Source organism: Stegostoma tigrinum, chromosome 10 (assembly GCF_030684315.1).
Source record: "Stegostoma tigrinum isolate sSteTig4 chromosome 10, sSteTig4.hap1, whole genome shotgun sequence".
NCBI classification, from domain to species: domain Eukaryota; kingdom Metazoa; phylum Chordata; class Chondrichthyes; order Orectolobiformes; family Stegostomatidae; genus Stegostoma; species Stegostoma tigrinum.
The window spans coordinates 16,292,849-16,317,998 of record NC_081363.1 but is presented as its reverse complement, the minus strand read 5'-3'; the positions used below and the strand labels follow the sequence as shown (position 1 = coordinate 16,317,998).

Below are 25,150 nucleotides of genomic sequence, written 5' to 3'. Positions count from 1 at the left end.
TTTGCTTTATGTAAACTAAAGGACTTGAAAGAAATAATATCACTTGGTCTGTACAGCTTGCTGCAATTAGACTTTATTTTCTGAATGTGTTTGCCAGAGCAAGGATATCGCTACCATTCTCTTGGACCACATGTGAAATCTATGTCCTCACTAAAAGTAGTGGGGAAAGTGGTGGGAGGGGCAAATGGTAAAGCAGATTGGCACCAGGGGAGTCATATCTCCTTCCTAACACCTCAGCAATTAACATAGGAACAGGAGTAGGCCATTCAGCACCTCAAGCCTTAAGTCCTGGATTGAATGGTCCATTTGTCAACCATCCAACCAGTTAAAGTCTTTTAAGTGGTCAATTAACAATGACCTAACAGAACACCTCCCAACCCATCACCAGCCAAATTCATCCTGTTCCCAGCAGGCAAGTAAGTCAGAGTTCTGAAGGAGAGCCACACGAAACATTTAACTGTGCTTTCTCTCCACAGATGCTGCCAGACCTGCTGAGTTACTCTAGCAATTTCTGTTTTGGTTTCTTTCAGATCTCCAGCAGCTGCAGTTCTTTGTTTTATATGAGGTGAGAAAGTGGCAGGCTTCGCAAATAGTAACATGGGGTAGCCTTCCCTCTGTAATATGTGTGGTGGTGCAGGGGAGATATTTGGATTGGTCCCTAATTTGATGACGGGGGCTATAATCAATGGCATGCATGGGGTGACTTTGGGACTCCCCTCTTGTCTGTGTCTCTGACCCCCTGTGACAACCCTCTTCCTGTTACCTCTGCCCCTACCCAGCAAGCTATCGTTCCCCCCCTTCACTTCCTGCCAAAAGTCTTCAGCGCTGCCCTTTAGTCAACAGCCTGAGCTTTCAACCTCTCGCTGCTTCTCCCTGTGACCTCAGACAATCCTGCAGCTTAAGGTGGAGCCGGCCATTCTATCCTATATCCTGTTGGCCAAGGAGCCCAACTGATGCTTCAGCCTGAAGTAGGAAACTTTTGTGCCAGCCCTGCAGGACCAGTAAGTCAACCAGTATTTGAGACCCATAGAGACTGGTAAATACTGGCTGACCACCAGTAGATTTTCTCCCGATGGGAATAGCCAATAGGTACCATTCATTTTTCCACCAGGAATCTCTTGCAGCTGCATTTGGCAGCTTCCTACTCGGCTGGCGTTATCAGGTCATTCAGGCATCTGGGCAAGAAAGCTTCATAGAATCTTCGAATCCCTGCAGAGCAGCCCATTTGGCCCATCAGGTCTGCACCAACTTTCCAAACAGCATCAGTCCAGATCAACCCCCAATGTTCAACAATGATTGTTGAACTTTTCACCCGAACTAAATCACAGGGGTAGAAGGAAGACAGATCAGGACTCTGAAGTACACTGCCTCTTCTCTGAAGGATTAGAACAGATCTTGCAATCCAAAACTGGGCATCTATGAGGCACTGCAGGCAGTCAGCTACAGTAGAGTCACAAGCCAATCTGCAGTTTACAATATAACCAAGAACTGTGGATGCTGGAGATCTGAAGCAAAAGCGGAAAGCACTGAAGAAGCTCAGCAGGTTTGGTAACATCTGCAGAGAGAGAAAAATAGAGTCCATGTTTTGGGTTCAGTGATTGTTCATTTCAACTGAAAGCAACTGGGAGTTGGTGGTATTTATACTGATGGGGGAGGGGACAACCTCATGATCTGGCATATACCCCACTGCACTGTCACCATCAAGCCAATGGATCAACCAGAGTTTAATTGAAAGTCCAGGAAAGTGTGCCGTGAGCAGAACCTGTCATGCATAAAATGAGATGTTACACTGGTGAAGCTACCAAACAGCACTACTGCGTGCCAGACAGCACAAGCAGCAAGTGATAGGTGGAGCTAAATGATCCCACAGCCATTAGATCGGATCTCGCTGCACTTCTGTCACATCTGGTTCTAAATGGAGGCAGACAGTTAAATAACTCCTTGAGGTGGAGGCTTCACAAGTATTCCTATCTTTAGCGATGACAGAGCCCAGCACATCAGTGCAAAAGAATGAACAACAATCTTCAGCAGATGATCCTTCCTGGCCTCCTCCAGTGGTCCCCAACATGACAGATACCTGTCTTCACTCAATTCGAAGCACTCCACTCAGTATCAAGAAATGAATAGGAGACACTGGACATTGTAAAGGCTATGAGGCCTGACAACTTTCTGGTAACAGTTCTGAAAACGTGCTCCAGAACTTGCCAGTACCATAGCCAGGCATTTCCAGCAGAGTTACAACACTGGCATCTTCCCGACAATGTGGAAAATTGCCTGGACATGTCCTGTATGCAAAAAGCAGGACAGATCCAACACAGTCAATAACTTTCTCATCAATCTACTCTTGACCATCAGTAAAGTGGAGGAAGATATAATCAAGTGTGCTACCAAGCAGCACCTGCTCAGCAATAACATACCTAGTGACACCCAGTTTAGCTTCGGGCAGGGCCACTCAGCCATTACAGCCTTGGTTCAAATATGAAGAGAAAAGATGAATTCTAGAGGTGAACTGAGAGTTGAAGGCTCTTGAAATTATGGCCACGTTTGACCAAGGCATCAAGGAGTCCGAGCAAAAGTGGCATCAATGGGGATCAAGTGAAAACTCTGCTGGTTGGCATCTTACCTGACACTTAAGAAGATGGTTGTGGCTGTTGGATCATCTCAGCTCCAGGACATCTCTGCAGGAGTTCCTTAGGGCAGTATCCTGGGGCCCAACCATCTTCAGCTGCTTCATCAATGACCTTCCCTCTATCATAAGGTCAGAGGTGGGGATATTCACCGATGATTGCACAATGTTTAACACCATTTGTGAATCCTCAGATATTGAAGCAGTCCATGTTCAAATGCATCCAGACCATAACTATATTTAGGCTTGGGATGGCAATTGGCAAGTAACATTTGTGCCAGATAATAACCATCTCCAATAAGAGAGAATCATGCCCTAATGTTCATTGGCATCATATTTATTATATCTTCTACTTTCATCATTCTGGAGGTTACCATTGACCATAAACTGAACTGGACTGGCCACATAAATAACAATGGCTACATTAGAAGTTCATAGGCAGCGAACAACTCACTTCCTGATCCCCTGAAACCTGACCATCAACTACAAAGCTCAACAAAGGAGTGTGATGGAATACTGCCCACTTACCTGGATGGATGCAGCCCCAACAACACTCAAGAAGTTTGACACTTTCCAGGACAAAGCAGCCCACTTTATTGACAATGCACCTATAGGCATACACTGCCTCCACCAGCGATGCACAGTACCAACAATATCTGTGAGATGCATTGCAGAAATTTACCAAGATTTCTTTGACAGTGCCATCCGCTACCATCGAATAGGGTAAAGGCAACAGATACATGGGAACATCATCACTGGCAAGTTTCCCTCCAAGCCACACAACATCCTGATTTAGAAATATATCGTCGTTCCTTTACTGTTACTGGGTCAAAAACCTGGAGTTCCCTCCCTAAGGGCATTGTGGTTCAACCTACAGCACACGGGTTGTAGCAGTTTGAGAAACCAGTTTATCACCAACTTCTCAAGGTCAACTTGGAATGGACAATAGATCCTTGCCAGTGTCACTCATGTCCCATGAGTGAATGAAAATACTCATTATGCATGCATTTGTTGTCACATTTTATTGTTGTTTTGGGGTAATAAAAGTTAACTTTTTCACATAAGAAAAACATGGAATCAGCTCTCTTTTATTGGCCGTCTCGTTGAATAGGATTGTTACAGCCAACTAGCAGAGAGGGTTAAATGAAGTGGAGCTGTGACCCTCAACACTCACCTAATGGTATCAATGCTTTGCCAAACAGATGGAAATCTTGGGTCCAAGTCTGTACATTTCTCCTGCTACATTTGCTAACTTGTTTCCATTATTTTAGCAAAATCCCACAGATTCCACAACATAGGGTTTCAAGTATTTGACATTTCAGCTTGAAGTAAGTAAATTAAATCCTAAGTCATTCATACCTGTCTCTTGCTTTCCTACAATACTTGAAGCTTACATTTGCATAGTGCCTTAAATGCAGAAAACTATTCCAAAAGTGCTTCAGAATGATGGAGGCTTGAATAATTGAAACTTGGTCAAAAAAGAGATTTTCAGGCAACTTTTGAAGGAGTTGAGTAAGGTAGCAAGTCCAGGGGATTTAGAGAAAGAATTCCAAAATGTCGTTCTTCTCCTTTTTGTGGAAATGATGAGCACTCAATTCCTGTAGACTTACCAATATTCCGAGATAGGGAATGTCACATTTAGTGAGCTGCGGTCCTAGTGAAGCATGCTCCAAAAAGAATTACATGCACTGCCCCCTCCTGGATAATTCAAAAATATTCACAACGTAATAGAAATTTCAATGTATAGAAATAACTGTCAAAATATTAGCAAAGCATGTTACATTGTTGTAAATGTCATTTACAATATTCAGTCCTTCAATGTACAGTTAACTGTACCTTCAGTGTGAAAGTAATCTTTGATAGTCTGTGTCAGCTTGTCTCAATATATCACTAATTCTTTGCAGTTTTCCTTTTGCAGAAATATTTTAATAGGCTTGTCCTGTTGATTTGGATTTGCTTATTCTGCATTTCATTTCAGGAAAACCATTAACTTGTTGCAATTTATGGCCTCAGCAGAAAACAAAAATTTGTAAACAAAAGCACAGGTTAGATGGATACAGGTAGACTCGGATTAATGTGCTTTATGTGATGGTTTTCTGGATATCATTGTAACCAAAATGTTGCCACTGCCATGAGTCTTTTGATCAGCTGCCATAATGCTAGCTGTCATATATCCACTAACTGGGTACAGCAAGCTGTTTTATTGTGACATTTCACAGGTTGATTCAATAGGCCAGATTGGCAACTCTTTGAAGTTGTGTTCTCCGATTTTATTTGAAATAAATTGTATTCTACTTAAAGTAGAAAACTCTGTGATAATGTTCTGTACCTCTGTTCTCCGCCTATCAGAGGAGATTGATAGTAAATCCATTTTCTGCATATTCATATAGGTTGGGATCTCCGTCCTCTGAAACAGCCTTACAAGGGTATGGAGGACAGCAGAGGTACAGATCAATATGATAGATCCAGGAGAGTATCAAACAGTATTTTGGTAAGTGGGGAAGTAAAGTTTGTTTTCCCCTATTAGCAAATGAGACTTACTTTATTTGTAAGATTGATTAGAGCCATTTTGTCTGTTTCTGCATGGAGTGCTCAGCCAATCTGGAATGACAAATATTCTAGATTTTCTCTGACATAATTATGAATATGCATTATTAGCCATTCAGCCAATAACCCTGTTTGTAATTAAATTAGGAGTTACACATGCCATCTAAAAGGCTGGCTTTAATATTCAATTTTTCTGTACAGTTTCCATGCTTTCTGACTAACATGATGTGTTGAGATAGCTATTGGGCCATAGTGAGTACTGAAGTGAGTATCAGTTTCAAACGTGCCCTGCTGCAAATGTACACAGCCTTCGAGAGACCTCACCTTAGAGTTTCAAGTGATGTGTAAATGATCTGATGAGAAAAATATACATTTTCACACAGGGAGGAATGAGAGTTTGGAATGCATGTGCTTGGAAATGTGTTGGAGGCAGGCTCAAATAAGGTATTCAAGAGAGCATTGAATGAACATTTGAATGGAGATGGAGTGCAGGGATATGGTGAAAAGGTAGGATACTGGTTCTAAGTAACGGAATCTAATAGGCATGATGGACTGAATAGCTTCTTTCTGTACTATAACAATTCTGTGATTCTATGTCTTATGCAGCTTTGATCTCCTTATCTAAAGACCCTGCCATAGAAGGTGGGGGGGAGGGGTTGTCCAAAATGGTGCAGTTGTTATGGAGTGTACTGACCTCTACATTGTGGAGACTGAGCGCCAGTTCTCAGATACCTCCTCCTATCTCTCTCTGGACCATGACCCCACAAGGGAACACCAAGTCATTGTGTCCTAATAACTAATCTCATTTCATCTGGCGATCTCCCCCCGACTCTCCCATCCCAACTGCCTCCAAGCTCATCGACCCCCAAGCCTGCACAGCATGCTTCTACACCTTTCCAAAATCCACAAACAGGGCTGCCCAGACAGACCCATTGTTTCTGCCTGCTGCAGCCCCATGGAGCACATTTCTTCCTACTTCAGTTCAATTCTTTTCTACACTTGTCCTGTCCTTTCCCACTTATACCAATGATTCTTCTGATGCTTTAAATCAGTTTCAAAATTTCCAGTTTGTGTCTCCAGCCAACTCTTCTTTACGACAGATGTGCAATCCCTTTACATGTTCATTCCCTATTAGGATGGTCTCAGGGCTGTCTGCTTCTTCCTGGAAAAAGGCCTGAACCATCCCCATCAAGCACCATCTTCTCTGCCAGGCCAAATTCATCCTCACCCTGGACAACTCCCCTTTTAACTGGTCCCACTTTTTTCACATGAAGGATGTGGTCGTGGATACCCGCATGGGCCATAGTTACTCCTGTCTCTTTGTGGGGTACATAGAGAGACCCTTGTTCCATTCACCCTCTGCAACTCTTTCTCCGATACATCCATGACATCATTGGCACTGCTTCCCTCTCTCGTCCGGAGTTGGAAACATTCATCAATTTAACATCCAATTTCCACCCTGCTCTCACCTTCAACTGGTCTATCTCTGACACTATCCTTCCCTTCATTGACATTTCTGTTTCCACTTCTGGGGATAGACTGGCCATCAATATCCACTTGTTGACTTCCACAGTTATCTCGGCTATACATCCTCGTGCCCCGCTTCCTGTAAAGATTTTACTCCATTCTCTGAGTTCCTCTGCTGAATCTATTCCGATGATGCCAGCTTTAACAAAGGGACCTTCCAAGTATCCTGAGGAATGATCACTGGACCCAAAAAATTAATTCTGCTTTTTCTCCACAGATGCTGCCAGACCTATTGAGGTTTTACAATGATTACTGATTTTGTTTCCACAAGTGGGAGGCAGACCAAAGTGAGGTTGTGATCTGCAACTTTGGGGTCATGAGTTCTGAGACTATAATGGCTAGTATGGAGCTCTAATTGAATTACAGAGGCCAGTGTCCTGCTCAGACCCTTTCCCATCATCTTGTGAGGGGAGGTGATGGTCTGTTGGTATTATCACTGGACTGTTAACATAGAATATAGAACACTACAGGGCAGTGCAGGCCCTTTGGCCCTTGATGTTGCGCTGACCCGTGAAACCAAACTGAAGCCCATCTAACCTACACTATTCCATTATCATCCATATGTTTATCCAATGACCATTTAAATGCCCTTAAAGTTGGCCAGTCTACTACTGTTGCAGGCAGGGCATTCCATGCCCTTACTACTCTCGGAGTAAAGAACCTACCTCTGACATCTGTCCTATATCTATCACCCCTCAATTTAAACCTATGTTCCCTCATGCCAGCCATCTCCATCTGAAAAAAAGTCTCTCACTGTCCACCCTATTTAATCCTCTGATCAGCTTGTATGTTTCTATGAAGTTAACTCTTAACCTTCATCTCTCTAACGAAAACAGCCTCAAGTCCATCAGCCTTTCCTCAGAAGACCTTCCCTCCAGACCAGGCAACATCCTGATAAATCTCTTCTGCATCCTTTCCAATGCTTCCATGTCCTTCCTTTAATGCAGCGACCAGAACTGTACGCAATACTTCAAGTGTGCCCGCACCAGAGTTTTGTACAGCTGCAACATGACCTCAGGGCTCTGAAACTCAATCTCTCTACAAATAAAACCTAACACACTGTATGCCTTCTTAACAACCCTATCAACCTGGGTGGCAACTTTCAGGGATCTATGCACATGGACACCGAGATCTCTCTGCTCATCCACACTACCATGAATCTTACCATTAGCCCAGTACTCTGCATTTCTGTTACTCCTTCCAAAGTGAATCACCTCACATTTTTACGCATTAAACTCCATTTGCCACCTCTCAGCCCAGCTTTGCAGCTTATCTATGTCCCTCCGTAACCTACAACATCCTTCCGCACTATCCACAACTCCACCGACTTTAGTGTCATCTGCAAATTTACTAACCCATCCTTCTACACCCTCATCCAGGTCATTTATAAAAATGACAAACAGCAGTGGCCCCAAAACAGATCCTTGCGGGTACACCACTAGTAACTGAACTCCAGGGTGAACATTTCCAATCAACTATCACCCTCTGTCTTCTCCCAACTAGCCAATTTCTGATCCAGACAATTAAATCACCCTCGATCCCATGCCTCTGTATTTTCTGCAGTAGCCTATCATGGGGAACCTTATCAAACACTTTACTGAGATCCATATACACCACATCAACTGCTTTACCCTCATCCACTTGTTTGGTCAACTTCTTAAAGAACTCAATAAGGTTTTTGAGACATGATCTACCCTTCACAAAACTGTGTTAACTATCCCTCATCGAATTATTCCTTTCTAGATGATTATACATCCTATCTCTTATAATCCTCTCCAACACTTTACCCACTACCGGAGTAAGGCTCACTGGTCTATAATTACCAGGGATGTCTCTACTGCCAGTCTTGAACCAGGGGACAGCATTTGCTATCCTCTGTTAATCCAGAGATAACAAGGTGTAGAGCTGGATAAACCTAGCAGGCCAAGCAGCATCAGAGGAACAGGAAAGCTGACATTTTGGGCCTCGATCCATCTCCAGAAATGGGGGAGGGGAAGGAGATTCTGCAATAAATAGGGAGAAAGGGGGAGGCAGACAGAAGATGGATAAAGGAAAGGATAGATGAAGAGGAGACAGACAGGTCAAAGAGGTGGGGATGGAGCCAGTAAGGGTGAGTGTAGGTGGGGAGTTAGGAAGGGGATAGGTCAGTCCAGGGAGGAGCTAAATATGAGATGCTTATCCTGCAACCTTCGGGAGGTATCGTTATGGTACTGCAGGAGGCTCAGGATGGACATGTTGTCGAAGGAATGGGAAGGGGAGTTGAAATGGTTTGCAACTGGGAGGTGGAGTTGTTTCTTGCGAACCGAGTGCGGAACAAATAACTGCACCTCCCAGTCACGAGCCATTTCAACACCCCCTCCCACTCCTTAGATGACATGTCCACCCTAGGTCTTCTGGAGTACCACAATGATGCCACCCAAAAGTTGCAGGAACAGCACCTCATATTTCACTGAGGAACCCTGCAGCCCAATGGTATCAATGTGGACTTCACAAGCTTCAAAATATCTCCCCCCCCCCCCCCCCACCCCGCCGACCGCATCCCAAAACCAGCCCAGCTCTTCCCTGCCTACCTAATCTGCCTTCCTCCCACCTATCCACTCCTCCCACCTCAAGCCCCACCCCATCTCCTATCTACCAGCCTCATCCCAACCCCTTGATCTATCCATCTTCCTTGGGCTGACCTATCCCTCCCTAACTCCTCACCGACACTCACCTTTACTGTCTCCAACCCTGCCTCTTTGACCTGTCTGTCTCCTCTCCACTTATCCTCTCCTTTATCCATCTTCTATTCACCTCCCCCTTTCTCCCCATTTATTTCAGAATCCCCTTTCCCTCCCCCTTTTCTGAAGAGGGGTCTAGTCCCGAAACATCAGCTTTCCTGCCCCTCTGATACTGCTTGGCCTGCTGTTTTCATCCAGCTCTACACCTTGTCATCTCAGATTCTCCAGCATCTGCAGTTCCTACTATCTCTGTTAATCCGGAGACCCAGGTAGTGTTCTGGGGACCCTAATTCAAATTGCATCACTGCAAATGGTAGAATTTGCAATTAGGAATAGTCTGGAATTAAGGTTCTAATGAGGATCATGAATCCATTGTCACTAGATGGAAAAACCCATCTGGTTCACTGATGTCCTTTAGGGAGGGAAAGTGTCATCCTTGCTTAGTCTGGCCTACATGTCTCTCCAGACCCACAGTCATGTGATTGACTCTTAAGTGTCCTCTGGGCAATAAGAGGAGCAATAACAACGCTGTGAACTGGATGTATTTTCTGGCAATCAACAATGGTTTCACTATCATCGTTAGGCTCCTAATTTCAGATATTTATCGAATTCAAATTCCCCCATCTGCCATGGCAAAATTCAAATCCACTCGCCCGGAGTAATTACCAGGGACTCTGGATTAGCACAAACTGATAAAACTGCGGATGCTGTAAATCAGGAACAAAAACAGAAGTTCTGAGAAAGGGTCACCAGACCTGAAACATTAACTCTGATTTTTTCCTTCACAGATGCTGCCAGACCTGCTGAGCTTTTCCAGCAACTTCTGTTTTTGTCTCTGGAATAACAGCCTAGCGATAATACCACTAGGTAATTGCCACACTAGTGGTGTCTTCATCCCATGAATGATTATTTTAATACAAAGAAGTCATACAGTACTTAATTGAGGGGTCCTAACAATTTCTAAACCTTGCCATACGGTCACAATGTGAAATGGATTGAGATTAAGCACTCACATAGATGGAGTACATCGAAGAGTCACCAAACCGATCCCTGGGATGGAAGGATTCTCTTCTTAGGAGAGACGTAGGAATTGAACCGGTATTCTCTGGAGTTTTGAAGAACAAGAGGAGTTTGCTTACAATCTTATAAAGTATTTCCAGGACCTGACAGGGTAGATCAGATGTTCCCCTGGCTGGTGAATAAGAGGGAGACCATTTAAGGCTCAGATGAAGGGAATTTTCTTCAATCTATGATGGTGAAACTTTGGAATTCTCTGCTGAACAAGGCTGTGGAAGCTTACTCATCCAACATGTTCAAGACAAAAATTGATAGATTTCTGAAGTCTGTTGACAATAAAGGACATCAACATGGTAGAGGGCAATATTACTGATTTGGATGATCAGCCATTTACAGGCTAAATGGACTGAATGGCCCACTCCTGTTCCTAATATATAGGAATATATAAAATGTTGCCAAAATATAAAAGTGCTTCACTCTGTGTATGGCACCATCCCTTTGTGTAGTTTGTTCACGGCCTTTATTGAAGTGTAGCTCTTGTACACTCTCCATGTACCTGAACATCTAATCCATGACAGCAATGTACATCTGACACCTGGTGTCAGTGGTTTTTTATTGATTTTTAGCCATGCATCATTCCGTGAATGGTTGTTAGAATTCATTTGAGGGAAAGCACTAAATTTGTAGGTAATCTAAGGATGTGGGTTGCAATTAGTTGTTTGGTAGTAGGCAAGGAGTACACTTAAAGGAATGCGCAGCTCCGTTGATGAGAGTGTAGAATGATTGAAACATTCAATTTCAACCCCTGTGGTAGGAATAGCCAGATTCACCTGCATACACAGAAAAAAAAATGAGTTTGAACAAGTTGATTTCTGGATTCTGCTGACCTTATATCTTTATGACTGTAATGTTATTGCTTCCTGATGTGTGAGGTTTCTGGCTCTTTATTTAATACAAGTCTGACCCCTAGCTTTGTTTCACACTTCCAAAGTGGTGCCCTCAATTTGCGCATAATCAATTACCTCTCACTAAAGGATTGAGACACCTATTTGAGTTATGACTCATTGTCTACTTCAATTGGCAGATTTGAAAAGTGATTCGCAGGTTTCTGTATTGTGCTGTATCTGTACCATGACATTTTACCATTTATAATCGACTATATATAATCAACTTTAAAAGTGTGATATTATGGCCACAATATTAACTTGTCCCCAAGAAGAAAAAGAGAGTTATCGCCAAATCTAGAGCCTCTTGGTTCCCAGAAGCATCCAGGGTAACCTTATGCAGAGAATGAAAGCTAATGACAGTCACAAAAACTTAATACCATAGAAAGCCTAGAGAAGTATAAAGTACGGGGATGAAGTAAAAGGAAATTGGAAAACAAAAGATATGAAAAAATGTTGAGGGAAGAAAGCAAGGTAAGATGTTTTGCCATTACATGTTGAGCAAGATGGTAACTAAGGGAAGGTAAGCTTTGCATGGATGCAGAAGATGTGGCTAGCCTTCTTAGTGACTCCTTTGCCTTCAGAAAGGAGATGGATGACGCAGACATTCTCATTAAAGAGGAGGAGTGTGCAGGGTTCGACACAATAAGTATAGAATGCAAGGCAACATGGAGGTGCTGACATTCTTGGGGGTAGATAAATATTCAGACCACATTAATACCAGGCAATGAACTTCTCCAACAACCAAATTTTACCACAGCCCTTTGACATTCCATGGCATTAACATGGCTGAATCAACATCCTGGGGGTAATTGACCTGAAACTGAACTGGACTGGCCCTATAAATACTATAGTTACAAATGCTGGTCAGAGGCTCTATCTGTTAGCTACAAGGCATACGTCATGAATGTGATAGAATACTCCCCAGTTGACTGGATGGAAACAGTTATGTCAACACTTAAAATGTTTCATGTCATCCAGGATAAAGCAGCCCACTTTATTGTAATGAAGTCTGCAAATGTACACTCCTTCTGCCAACAACAATCAATAGCTGAAGTGTATATTATTTACAAAACGCACTGCACAAATTCACCAAGAGTCCTCAGACAGCAGCTTCTAAACCCATAACCCCAAATACTGGAAGGACAATGGCAGCAGATAGATGGGAGCTCTGTCACCTGCAAACTACTTAGCATCTAGACTTGGAAATATATCATAGTTCCTCCAATGTTGCTGGGCCAAAATTCTGGAACTCCCTCCCTAACAACATTGTGAGGCAGCTATTCCAAATAGACTGCAGCAGTTGAAGAAGACAGCTCACCACCACCTTCTCAAGGGCATCTACGGACAGTAAATCTTGGTTCTGCCACTGACAGAATCAAATATTTTTATTTTTTAAATCAGGGCCCGTTGAATAGTAAAAACTTATCATGGCAGAAATGATGGATGTTCTGAGTAACATTGTCCAATCATCACTACTTACAGACGAGCTGCAAAGATTTTACCTTTGGTTGAAAAGTGCATCATATTGGGAAAATCACAAAGTTCAATTTTGAGAGTCAAGATACTTTGTCGTGTAGAAGGACATGGTTTAACTCACACATACAGCATTATTTTATGAAGGGGAAGTCATGTCTTCGTCACCTAATTGAACTTTTGGAAGAACTAACAAGGAGGCCTGATGAGGGTGGTAAAGCGAACATGGGCTATGCGGATTTTGGTGAGGCCTTTGACAAGGTTCTACAGAAAAGTAAAAGCCCATGAGATAAAATGGAGTGTGATGAGTTGAATCCAAAATTAGCCCAATGATTAGAAGGAAAAGGTAATATTTGATGGATGTTCTTGGGAATGGAACATGGTTTCCGTTGTGAGCCACAGGACTCGGTATCGGATCTTTTGTTGGTTGTTATGTTAACTATTTAGATTCTAATGTAGAAGGCATGATTGGAAATGTTGTAGTTGCTACCATTTACAGTTAATTGTGAGCTGGATCATTGTCAGCTCCAGAATAATATCAATGGTTTGTTTGATTGGGAAGAAATATGGCAAATGGAATTCAATCCAAGGAAGTCATAAGGTCATGCATTTGGGAGCTCAAATAAAGCTAGGGAAGACATAATAAACTGGAGGATATGGAGATAAGTAAGGGAGCTAAGAGACCTTGGAGTATAAATCCACCAGTCCTTGTAGGGAGCAGAATGTGTAGATAAAGAAATCATTAGAATACTTGCATTTACTGGATTTTAATACAAAAGCAATTTTATAAAACTGGAATGGTTTAAAATACAGGTTAGGTCACAGATAGGCCTTTGAGTTATCACATTACAGAAAGGACAAATTTGCTCTGAACAAAGCATAGAGAAGACTTACCAGAATGATGGCAGGGTTGGAAATTTTGCAACTGTGAGGAGTGTATGAACATAATAGAGTTCTTATCCTTAAAATATTAACATAGGAAGTCAAGAGGTGCACAAAGATTGCGGTAGAGTAGGCAGGAAAGACTTGTTTTCCCTAGAAGAGTGTTAATTTCTGAAGGGCCCAGATTCAAGGTGATCGGTAAAAGGAGTAGAGGGGAATTGAAGAAAAGCATTTTCACTCAAGAAGATGATATTTTCTGGAATTTGATGCCTCTTTTGGTGGTTTAAGCAGAAACCCTCAACCTATTTACAAGGAACCTGCATTTAAAGCATTTGCAGTGTATGCAGCAGGTGCTGGAAAGTCCCACTAGAATAGACAGTTAGCTTTCCTTCCTTGGCCACAAGGGGCTGAAGACATTTCTGTGGTTTGTAACTCTTTGGAGGAGTTGAACATCCACTTTTAAAAATAGCACTGAGATCAGTGGAATATTGAATTAAGTAGGTGGGAGCACAGAATAATAAAGGAGCATGGACAAAGTCATGACAGGGTAGAGATAAATGTGGAGAAATGTGAGTCATCTAGTTTGGATTGAAGAAATATAAATATTCTAAATGATACATGAGATTAGAATGTGGAGGAGCAAAGGGATTTGAGGCATCTGAAACATAGATCACAGTACGCAGAATAGTTTGCAAGTTCCAAGAACTGTTTTTTTTTTGCAAGGAGTTATCATTCATCTTCCTCCACCTACTTTAATGAAGAGGTTGATTGGACTCACTGTGTCTTGTAGGCATTTTTACTGGCATCCCTACATTAATTTCTTGATTCTCACCATAAAGGGGGTCCAATAATTTCTGTAAACCAGCCCCTGGCACATTTCCTCAACAGCGTTTTTAGCCTCAGGACCTCCACGTTGGCATGCAAAGGCTTGGCTGTAATTACCAAAGTTAAAACCTCCACAATTTATGACGTATGAGGCAGTCAAAGACTCAGTTGCTAATGAGAGATGAGCAATGCTTAGTAAATGCAACATTTTGCAAGTTTGTGATGTTAGAATAGGCTCCCCACATCACACAGATATGATTTAACTGGGTCTTAGAGCAATAATCATGCCACAGCAAATACTGTCATGGTGTGTGTGAATCCATTGACAGGAATGATGCCTTATTTCTAGCGATGCAGCTATGTTGGTGCACGCGATATGGTTTCTTCTTCCTCCCTGTCCCTCTAAGTCTGGTATAAACCTGGATTCTTCAGCTATGTCAGAGGGGACGAGATCCATGATTGGCCATAGTGTGCAATATGGGCCGGGGGGGGGGGGGGGGGGGGGGGGGGCGGTGTTGGTGTGGTGGGGGTGGGGGGGAGGCTCTCGCTGGATTTCATCAGCTTCAAAAAATCCCCTCCCCCCACTGCATCCTAAAACCAGCCCAGTTCATCCCCGCCTGCCTAACCTGTTCTTCCTCTCAACTATCCCCTCCTCCCACCTCAAGCCGCACCTCCATTTCCTACCTATTAACCTCATCCCACCCTCTTGACCTGTCCATCCTCCCCGAAATGTCCTATCCCCTCCCTACCTCCCCACCTATACTCTCCTCTCCACCTATCTTCTCCTCTATCCATCTTCGGTCTGCCTCCCCTTATCCCCCTATTTATTTCAGAACCCTCTCCCCATCCCTCTTTCTGATGAAGGGTCTCGGCCCGAAACGTCAGCTTTTGTGCCCATAAGATGCTGTTTGGCCTGCTGTGTTCATCCAGCTCCACACTTTGTTATCTTTGCTTTGAAACTTGAAAGGGTTCAGAATAGATTGACAGGGAGGTTGCCAGCGTTGGATGGTTTGAGCTAGAGGGAGAGGCTGAATAGGCTGGGGCTATTTCCCCTGGAGTGTCGGAGGCTGAGGGGTTACCTTATAGAGGTTTATAAAATCATGAGGGGCATGGCCAGGCTGAATAGACAAGGTCTTTTCCCCAGGGTAGGGGAAGCCCAAAGTTAGACGACATAGGTTTAGGGTGAGAGGGTAAGGATTTAAAAGAGACCTAAGGGGCAACCTTTCACACAGAGGGTGGTGCATGTAAGGAATGAGCTGCCAGAGGAAGTGTTGGAGGCTGATACAGTTACAACATTTAAAATGCATCTGGATGAATAGGAAGTCTTTAAAGGGAAATGGGCCAAGTGCAGGCAAGCGGGAGTAGATTTATGTAGGATAGCTGGTCAGCATGGATGAGTTGCTCTGAAGAGTCTGTTTCCATGCTGCACAGCTCTGTGACACTATGACTTGAAAGACTTGGCCAGCCATCCTCTGGTGTCTTTTGATCTTGAGGGCCCAGTCACGCTGAGTGTCTCTGCCCAGGTTGAGGCTCACGCTCCTTGGCTTAAAACGTATGGGCCTTGAGAGATCACAGTTGGGCCTGAGCGTATATCCAGGAACCACTGGGCATTTTGCTCAGCCTGTGTCTCCAAGTGTGCCACAACCCTTCTCATGAGGACACCCAGAGACTCACATGCCTTAAGAGAATCACAAAGATGTTACAGTGCAAGAAAAGGCCATTCAGCCCTTCTACCCTACTCTGGTTTTAGTACCTAGTGACAATCTCCTACCTGTTCCCCACATCCTGCACACCATTTCTCTGCAAATAAACATCCAATGCTGTGAGTACATTCTGCACCCTAACTCCTCACCATAGGGAAAAAGCTTTTTCTCATATCACCCTTGCTTTGGTTTAAATCTATGCCCTTTCATTCCTTTTTCTGATGAATAGGAAAGGTTTAGAGAGATATGGGCCAAACACAGTTTAGTTTGGGAAACCTGGTTGGCAAGGCCAAGTTGGATCAAAGAGTCTGTTTCTGTGCTGTATGATTCATTAACAACTTGTCCCTATGGCTTTTTCCAGCCCACTCATGATTCTGGCAAACTCTATCAAATCTCCTCTGAGCTGCCTTCTTTCTAAGGTGAACAACCAGAACAGGTAGGTGATGGCCTAGTGGTATTACCACTAGACTATTAATCAAGAAATTCAGCCAATGCTCTGGGTACCTGGGTTCAAATGCATGGAATTTGAATTCAATAAAAAAAAATCTGGGATTACGAATCTACTGATGACCGTGAATCCATTGTCAGGAAAAAACCATCTGGTTCACTAATATCCTTCGGTGAGGAAATCTGCCACCCTCACCTGGTCTGGCCTACATGTGATTCCAGATCCACAGCAATGTGAGTGACTCTCAACAGCCCTCTGAAATGGCCTAGCAAGCTACTCAGTTGTACCAGTCATTACAAAATCTCAAAGAAATAGAACTGGAAGGATCACCTGGCATCAACCTACGTACTGAAAAGGACAATGGCAGAAACAGCCCTCTTGACCCTGCAAAGTCCTCCTCACTAACATCTGGGGGTTAGTGCCAAAATTGGGAGAGCTGTCTCACAGACTAGTCAAGCGACAACTTGACATAGTCACACTCACAGAATCATACCTTACGGAAAATATCTCACTCACCATCAACACCATCCCTGGATATGTCCTGTGTCTCATTGACAGGACAGACCCAGCAGAGGTGGTGGTTCAGTGGTATTCAGTCGGGAGGAAGTTGCTCTGGGTGTCTTCAACATTGACTCTGGACCCTATGAACATGGGCAAGGAAACTTTGTGATAATTACCACATACCGTCCTCCCTCAGCTGATGAATCAGTACTCCTTCATGTTGAACAACACTTAGAGGAGACACTGAGGTTGGCAAGGGCAAAAAATATACTCTGGGTGGGGGGTTTCAATGTCCACCACCCAGAGTGGCTCAGCAGCAGTATTACTGATCGAGCTGATTGGGCCCTAAAAGACAGAGCTGTTAGAGTGGGTCTGCACCAGGTGGTGAGGGAACCAACACAAGGGAAAAACATACCTGACCTCATCCTTACTAATCTACCAGCTGCAGTTGCATTTGTCCATGACAGTAACGGTAAGAGTGACCATTGTACAGTCCTTGTGGAGACAAAATCCCACCTTCACATTGAGAACGACCTCCATCGAGTTGTGTGACACTATCACCACGCTAAATGAAGCACAGACTTTACACAGATCCAGCAACTCAAAACTGGGCATCCATGAGGCGCTGTGGGCCATCAACAGCAACAGAATTGTACTCCAGCACAATCTGTAACCTCATGGCCCAATATATCCCCAACTCAACCATCACCATCAAGCCAAGGGATCAACCCTGGTTCAATGGAGAGTGCTGGAGGGCGTGCCAGGAGCAGCATCGGGCATATCTGAAAAAGAGGTATCAGCCTGGTGATGCCACGAAACTGGATAAACAGCATAAACAGCAAGTGACAGACATAGTCAGGCGTCCCACAACCAATGAATCAAATTTAAGCTCTGCAGTCCTGCCACATCCCAATGTGAATGGCGGTGGGCAATTAAACAACTCACTGGAGGAGGAGGCTCCACAAATAACCCCATCCTCAATGCTGAAAGAGCTCAGTACATCAGTGCAAAAGATAAGACTGAAGCATTCGCAGAAATGTTCAGCCAACAGCGCCGAGTGGATGATCCATCTCGGCCTCCTCCAGCGGTCCCCAGCATTACAGATACCAGTCTTCAGCCAATTCGATTCACTCAACGTAATATCAAGAAATGGTTGGAGACACTGGATACTGCAAACGCAACGGGCCCTGACAGCGTTCCAGTAATAGCACTAAAGACTTGTCCTCCAGAACATGCCATTCCCTTAGTCAAGCTTTTCCAGTACAGTTACAAAACTGGTATTAACTGGACAATGTGGAAAATTGCCCAAGTATGTCCTGTACACAAAAAGCAGGACAGGTCCAACCCGACCAATTACCGCCCCATCAGTCTGCTCTCAACCATCAGTAAAGTGATGGAAGGTGTCATCAACAGTGCTATCAAGCAGCACCTGCTCAGCAATAACCTGGTGGAGGAAGCTAGGGTCAAGTTCAGCTAGAGAGGATTACATGCAGGCAAGGAAGGAGCTCAAAAATGGTCTGAGGAGAGCCAGGAGGGGGCACGAGAAAGGCTTGGCAGAAGGAATCCGGGAAAACACAAAGGCATTTTACACTTACGTGAGGAATAAGAGAATGGTCAAAGAAAGAGTAGGGCCGATCAGGGATAGCATAGGGAACTTGTGTGTGGAGCCTGAGGAGGTAGGGGAAGCCCTAAATGAGTTTTTTTGCTTCTGTCTTTACGAAAGAAACCAACTTTGTAGTGAATGAAACCTTTGAAGAGCAGGTGTGCATGCTGGAATGGATAGAGATAGAGGAAGCTGATGTACTGAAAATTTTGTCAAACATTAAGATTGACAAGTCGCCAGGCCCGGATCAGATTTGTCCTCGGCTGCTTTGGGAAGCGAGAAATGCAATTGCTTCGCCACTTGCGAAGATCTTTGCATCCTCGCTCTCCACTGGAGTCGTACCTGAGGACTGGAGAGAGGCAAATGTAATTCCTCTCTTCAAGAAAGGAAATAGGGAAATCCCCGGCAATTATAGACCGGTAAGTCTCACGTCTGTCGTCTGCAAGGTGTTAGAAAGGATTCTGAGGGATAAGATTTATGACCATCTGGAAGAGCATGGCTTGATCAAATACAGTCAACACGGCTTTGTGAGGGGTAGGTCATGCCTTACAAACCTTATCGAGTTTTTTGAGGATGTGACTAGTAAGGTTGATGAGGGTCAAGCTGTGGATGTGGTGTATATGGACTTCAGTAAGGCATTTGATAAGGTTCCCCATGGAAGGCTCATTCAGAAGGTCAGGAGGAATGGGATACAGGGGAACTTAGCTGCTTGGATACAGAATTGGCTGGCCAACAGAAGACAGCGAGTGGTAGTAGAAGGAAAATATTCTGCCTGGAAGTCAGTGGTGAGTGGGGTTCCACAGGGCTCTGTCCTTGGGCCTCTACTGTTTGTAATTTTTATTAATGACTTGGACGAGGGAATTGAAGGATGGGTCAGCAAGTTTGCAGACGACACAAAGGTCGGAGGTGTCGTTGACAGTGTAGAGGGCTGTTGTAGGCTGCAGCGGGACATTGACAGGATGCAGAGATGGGCTGAGAGGTGGCAGATGGAGTTCAACCTGGATAAATGCGAGGTGATGCATTTTGGAAGGTCGAATTTGAAAACTGAGTACAGGATTAAGGATAGGATTCTTGGCAGCGTGGAGGAACAGAGGGATCTTGGTGTGCAGATACATAGATCCCTTAAAATGGCCACCCAAGTGGACAGGGTTGTTAAGAAAGCATATGGTGTTTTGGCTTTCATTAACAGGGGGATTGAGTTTAAGAGTCGTGAGATCTTGTTGCAGCTCTATAAAACTTTGGTTAGACCGCACTTGGAATACTGCGTCCAGTTCTGGGCGCCCTATTATAGGAAAGATGTGGATGCTTTGGAGAGGGTTCAGAGGAGGTTTACCAGGATGCTGCCTGGACTGGAGGGCTTATCTTATGAAGAGAGGTTGACTGAGCTCGGTCTCTTTTCATTGGAGAAAAGGAGGAGGAGAGGGGACCTAATTGAGGTATACAAGATAATGAGAGGCATAGATAGAGTCGATAGCCAGAGACTATTTCCCAGGGCAGAAATGGCTAGCACGAGGGGTCATAGTTTTAAGCTGGTTGGTGGAAAGTATAGAGGGGATGTCAGAGGCAGGTTCTTTACGCAGAGAGTTGTGAGAGCATGGAATGCGTTGCCAGCAGCAGTTGTGGAAGCAAGGTCATTGGGGTCATTTAAGAGACTGCTGGACATGCATATGGTCACAGAAATTTGAGGGTGCATCCATGAGGATCAATGGTCGGCACAACATTGTGGGCTGAAGGGCCTGTTCTGTGCTGTACTGTTCTATGTTCTATGTTCTATGTTCTAACCTGCTCAGCGACGCCCAGTTTGGGTTTCGCCAGGGCCACTCAGCTCCTGATCTCATTACAGCCTTGGCTCAAACATGGACAAAGGAGCTGAATTCCTGTGGTGTTTGACATCAAGGCTGCATTTGACTGGGTGTGGCATCAAACAGCCCTAGCAAATCTGGAATCAATGGATATCAAGGGCAAACAATCCGGTGTTTGAAGTCATAGGAAGCTGGTCGTGATTGTTGAAGGTCAATCATCTCAGCTCCAGGACATTTCTGCAGGAGTTCCACAGGGTAGTGTCTAGGCCCAACTATCTTCAGCTGCTTCATCTATGACTTTCCATCCATCATACAGTCAGAAGTGGGGATGTTGGCTGATAATTGCACAATGATCAGCACCATTCGCAACTCCTCAGATACCGAAACAGTCCATGTTCACACGCAACAAGATCTGGACAATCTCCAGGCTTGGGCTCAACAGTGACAAGTGACATTTGCACCACACAAATGCCAAGCTATGACTATCACCAATACAAGACAATCTAACCACTGCCCATCACTGAATCCCGCACTACCCACATCCTGGAGGTTATTATTGATGAGAAACTCAATTGGAATCACTACATAAACACAGTGGCTACCAGAGCAGGCCAGAAGCTAGAAATACTGCAGTGAGTAACTCACTTCCTGATTCCTCCACACCAGTTCAACATCTAAAGGCCACAAGTCAGGAGCTTGATGAAATAATCCCCGCTTGCCTGGATGACTGCAGCTTCCACAATAGTCAAGAAGCTTGACACCATCCAGGGCAAAGCAGCATGCTTTATTAACATCCCATTCACAAGTATCCACATCCTCCTCCGCCGATGCTCAGTAGCAGCAGTGTGCACTATCTACAAGATGCACTGCAGATATTCACCAAAGATCCTCAGCCACTTCCATGTAGAAGGACAACGGCAGCAAATACATGGGAACATCACCACCTCCAAGTTCCCCTCCAAGCCATTCACCATCTTGACTTGGAAATATATCACCATTCCTTCAATTTTTCTGGGTCAAGATCCTGGAATATCTTTCCTACTGGCATTGTGGGTCAACCCACAGCAGGTGGACCTCAGCGGTTCAAGAAGGCAGCTCACCACCACCTTCTCAAGAGTAACTAGGGATGGGCAAGAAATGCTGGCCAGCCAGCAATGCTCATGTCTCAAAAATTAAGTAAGTGAAAACTTCTTCAACCTATCGTCATAACTGAAATTTCCCATTCTTGAAACCATTCTTGTACATTGATTCTTCATTGTCTCTAATGTATTCCCATCTTTCCTATATTGTGGCACCCCCAACTGTGTATGATACTCCAGCTGAGGTCTAATAAGTGTCTTGTACATTGAGAATATTGAAGGAGTCATTTATCTTTCAGTTTAACCAACCCAAGGGCCTCCAACAAATACTTGACACTGCTGTGCCTCTCCCTGAAGGTTTTTCTTCCCTTTATTCATTCATGGGATGAGAGCGTCACCAGCTAGGCAGCATTTATTGCCCATCCCTAATTGCCCACAGGGCAGTTCAGAGACAACCACATTGCTGTGGAACTGGGGTCACATGTTGGCCAGACCAGGCAAGGATGGCAGTTTCCTTCCCTAAAGGATATTAGTGAATCAGGTGGGTTTTTCCTGACAATTGACAATGGGTTCACTGTTATCATTAGACTCTTTGTTCCAGATATTTTATTGAATTCAAGTTCCACCATCTGCCGTGGCGGGATTCGAACCTGAGTCCCCAGAACATTATCTGGATGTCTGGATTAATAATCCAGCGATAATACCACTAGGCCATCGCTTACCCTATGTGCAGTGTGTATCTTATGTTCGAAAAACACGGGCATGTCTCCTACATGGGGCTGTGCTGATGCCTAAACTTTGCCCATCTTCTGAGTGCCGGTGGCATCTCTTCCTCTAAAGGCAGAAGATATGAGTCAGTGATGTGCACCCCACGTCTCAGTAGAATACGCACCAATGTCTGTGTGGCAGAGGTGCAGATGAATGCCTGACTGTGGCATCCTCTGAAGGTTCATGTCCTTTATCCTCAGAGTTAGAGCTGTTACTGAGAAGTTCAAGCTGTGGCCTGTTCCGTGTAGAAAATCCCTGAATGCCTGAGTAAGGGAAGAGTGGCAAAACTGAAAGAAGGTGGTTAACATTGTATGCACAATTTAGGACTGGTGTCAATTAGTGAGATGTATTGCTCAGTTCACTTTTAGTTTCTTAACTGTGGACTAAAAATAGGAAACATAACTGCTTTAAATCAAAGAAACTGTAGAGAACATATCTACAATTTTAATGTTAGAACACATTATAAACACAATGTGGTGTATTTCAAGCGGTGAGAGATACCTGTGCATATTCTGGGCAACTTTGCCCAGAAACGATCTTTTGAATGGCTTTTCAATTACAACCAGTTGTTTTGGGCTCAACATAGTGGCAAACACCCGAATGGCTCTCGAGTAGATGGTGTGTGTGTGTTTAATGAAGTGTCCTGTAAAAAGGAAGCATTTAAATCTCTTCTCATATTTTCTGTAAGTAACAGAAAACCCTCTGGTAGCTGTTCTCACTTCACTGATAATCTACTCTCCAAATTCCCTTGTTGAAATGGAAAACCATAAAATCATCTTCAGAAGCACTGAAAGAGCAAACCACTCAGCTGGTAAATGAAGGATTGAGAATTGTGCATCCCCAACCTCAGATCTTTCACAAAAAATCAAAAAGACGAGTAACAAAGCCAAAAGAAAACAACTCATTGACATCTGAGATCTGGACTGGTGCCAGAACTGTGCTACGCTGACTTCCTTTCCCTTTCTCAACCTTAATACTTGTGTCATATCTTGTTTCTTTATGTGCCTGTCTATTTATGTGTGTATGGGAGCTATTAAAATGGGTGCAGTTTAAGTTGCAGCATTATAAGCTAATAATTTATATTTCTTTCTTGTTATGAGTTAAAAATAACTAATTACAAATAATGAGGCACTTCTATCCTCAAATCGTCCATTCCCCCTTCTGGAACAATAAGGTTCCCCTTGTTCTCACTTTCCAGCCAATTGTTTTTATTAAAAGGATCATATTTTACCATTTGTACCTCCTCCAGCAGGATGCCACCACCAAACACATCTTCCCTTTCACTTTATTGTCAGAATTCCACAGAGAGTTTTCCTTCCACAACACCCTAGTTCACTCCTCCGTTACTTCTAACACTTCTTCAACCCCAGTCCCCACCTCTGTCCCCCATGACACCTTCCCATGCAATCATAAGATCTCATCCTCTTGCACTTGATCTGATAGATAAAATAATCTCGTTGGGGGAGTCCACCCCAGAAAAGATTCTGAGATAGCACTCTAACCCAGTGAGGAGTCATCATTGTAAACATATAGACAGTGCATTACACAAAATCTGAAATGGTCAATATTCCAAAAGTAGCAAGGTGCCTGTTACCCCTGGTCTCTCCATTCCCTATCTTCCTAGGTGTCATCGTCTATCCTTTCTGAAGCCTGTACTTCATTCCAATCCTTGACCAAACTCCATTTCTTTGCCTTTCTTTGTGAGGTATAGGGTGATCCTCACAGTCCAATTCCAAACAAAGCCTCCAGCTTAATGCTGGTCCAGCCACTTTACATTTTCATGGAAACTGTGTCTGTCTGCCACATCAGCATCTGAGTGTGGTTTATGCGGTTTAACTAGCTTTACTTTTAACCCTGGCTAAGAATAAATGAAAATGAATCTTAAATGATTTATATGATTATTACTTATTAACTAAAACCCTCAATCTTGTTCTAATCCCAGCTGGAACATTACGTGGATTTACAGGTCAACACATCATCCCCAGATTTGTCCCTAACACCTGTTCACCACCTGGTTTATCATTTTCCAAGGCACCAAATACAATTTCCAGATGAGCTAATAATTACCTGGCATTTCTCCACCTTTTTCCATTTTCCTGTCAATCCTGCCTCCTTCAAGACTCAAATTCGATAGCCACATCTCTGTAATAGCTTCAAACCAGACCTATTGCTGTCTATTTGCACTCTCATCTGTTTTGTTTCAAGTACTACATCTGTATATAAGTAAAGAAATTTACTGAAATATCAGAGGTTAGAACCATAGCCCCTCTTAGATAAAGCAGAAACAAAGATGAAGCATATTTGGAGTCGAGGCAGTATAGTCTGCCAGAGCAAGGCATAATGTTGTAGGAACAAACTTTGACACTGAAACCTCATGGTGGTCAAAATTTATGAGGGCAGCTCAATTAAGGGTTATGTTCAGGGATGTGGATCAATGCCTTCTTAGTAAGTTTGGAAATGTCGTTCATTCTGAGAATAATTTAAGAAATATTCAAAAGTTTTGCGCATTTCTTTAATTCTCACAAATTACTTCCAAAATACAGCTGCAACTTGTAGATTACTTCAGTTATCACACTGCAGCTAAGTGACCTAAATCAGCTCTGTGTGCTCGAACTGGAAGGGCAATTTTACTAAATTCTAATGGTGAGTCATAGTCTTGCTTGATGGAAGCACAAATCACAA

At 43.7% G+C, this 25,150-nt stretch overlaps 1 protein-coding gene across 1 annotated transcript in view; it reads left to right on the top strand.

Moving 5' to 3' along the window:
- LOC125455610 (latent-transforming growth factor beta-binding protein 2-like) overlaps positions 1-25,150 on the top strand; it is a 474,230-nt gene that overhangs the window by 239,671 nt on the left and 209,409 nt on the right. The window lies entirely within an intron of this gene.